The sequence below is a fragment of the Meleagris gallopavo genome, unplaced genomic scaffold (assembly GCF_000146605.3).
Source record: "Meleagris gallopavo isolate NT-WF06-2002-E0010 breed Aviagen turkey brand Nicholas breeding stock unplaced genomic scaffold, Turkey_5.1 ChrUn_random_7180001927321, whole genome shotgun sequence".
In the NCBI taxonomy this organism is placed as follows: Eukaryota; Metazoa; Chordata; class Aves; order Galliformes; family Phasianidae; genus Meleagris; species Meleagris gallopavo.
In genome coordinates, this window is record NW_011189558.1 from 1 (window position 1) to 2007 (window position 2007).

General features: G+C 63.9%; 1 long non-coding RNA gene across 1 annotated transcript; it reads left to right on the forward strand.

Moving 5' to 3' along the window:
• The first annotated feature begins 220 nt into the window (after nucleotides 1-220).
• Nucleotides 221-1973, forward strand: LOC104916663. The gene is made up of 3 exons (XR_796634.2): nucleotides 221-474; nucleotides 670-715; nucleotides 785-1973. It is a non-coding gene; the product is annotated as an uncharacterized LOC104916663 (long non-coding RNA).
• The last annotated feature ends 34 nt before the right edge of the window (nucleotides 1974-2007 follow it).

The window sequence follows — 2007 nt, forward strand, 5'->3', positions numbered from 1 at the left end:
GCCCCTCCCAGTGTGCCCCAACCCATCACCCCCCGACCCACCCCATAACACTCCATCATCCTTTTTCAGTGCCCCCCCAGTGCCACAGAACTAAAACCTTGCCACCCCACAGATCTCCAGTGTTCCCTTCCATCCGTTGTCACCCTACAGCCCCCTGCCGTCCCCTCCCAGTGCTCCCCAACCCATCCCCCACCCCCCGCCCCTCTCGCCCCTCCCCACGCCACCCCATTGCCACCCACCGCCCCATTCCCGCCCCTCGGTACCACCCTCGCACTGTCCCCACATCCCCAGACGTGGCGGTGGGTGCCCCGTACGGCGGTGACGATGGCAGTGGGGCCGTGCTCATCTTCCGGGGTCAGCGGGAGGGGCTCAGCCCGACCCCATCGCAGCGCCTCAGCAGCCCCTTCCCCGGCCCTGCCGCCTTCGGCTTCGCGCTCCGTGGTGCCACCGACATCGATGGCAACGGGTACCCAGGTATGGCCATGGGAACCTTAATATGGCCATGGGAACCCTAATATGGCCATGGGCACCCTAATATGGCCATGGGAACCCTAATATGGCCATGGGAACCCTAATATGGCCATGGGTACCCAGGTATGGGGCACGGCTGTGCCACCCCAGGGCCACCCATGTGCCACCATGTGTCCCCAACCCCTCTGTGCCCCACAGATCTGCTGGTCGGTGCTTTTGGGGTCTCCAAGGTGGCCGTGTACCGGTGGGTGCTGCCGTGGGGGGCTGGGGGCTCTGCCCCATAGCGATGGGCGCTGATGGCACCGCAATGCAGGGCTCGGCCCGTGGTGGTGGCCCAGGCACAGCTGAACGTCCCCAGCGGGCTGAACCCACAGGTGACAGAGTGCGTCCTGCCGGGGAGTGACAGCAGCGTCACCTGGTGAGAGGGGACACAACTATGGGGACACCGGTACAGGGACACCGCCATGGGGACGCCACTGGGGCACCATCCTGGGAACGCTGCCGTGGGGACATTGCTTTGGGGACAGCGCCGTGGGGACAGCACGGGGACCTCGCAGGGACAGTGCCGTGGGGACGTCACTTTGGGGACAGCACCACGGGGACACCATTGGGGCACCGTCTTAGGGACAGCGCCACAGGGACCCCGCTTTGGGGACACTGTGGGGACATGGCCGTAGGGACACCATTGGGGCACAATCGGGGCACCATCCTGGGGACGCTGCCGTGGGGACACTCTATGGGGGCACCATGGGGACACCGTGGGGACATCGCTTTGTGGACACTGTGGGGACACCGTGGGGACACCAGTTTGGGGATACTTTGGGGATATGGCCATGGGGACACTGCTGTGGGGACACTCCGTGGGGGCACCATGGGGACACGGCCACAGGGACATCACTTTGTGGATGCTGTGGGGACACTGTTGTGGGGACACGATGGGGACATTGTGGGGACATGGGGACACCATTGGGGCACCATTGAGGCATCACTGTGGGGACACTGCCATGGGGACACCAGTTTGGGGACACCATCACTGGGATGCTCTATGGGAATGCCCTGGGGACACGGTCACGGGGACACTGCTGTGGGGACATCATGGGGACAGAACCGTGGGGACACTGTGGGAATATGGCCATGGGGACACTGTCCTGGGGACACATAATGGGGGAACCATGGGGACACAACTTTGGGGTCACCACCACTGGGATGCTCTATGGGGGCACCAAGGAGACACCGCCATTGGGACATTGTGGGGACAGAGCCATGGGGACATCACTTCGGGGACACCACGAGGACACCATGGGATGGTGACATCGGGTGTGGGGCGGTGACACGAGCTGTGGGATGGAGACATGGGGTTTGGGACCGTGACCTCAGGTGTGGGATGGTGACATTGGTATGGGATCAGATTTGGGATGGTGACATCGGACACCATGAGGAACAGGGTCATGGGGACACTGCGGGGACAGAGCCATGGGGACACCGCTCTGGGGACACCGCCACTGGGGTGCTATATGGGGACAGAGCCATGGGGAC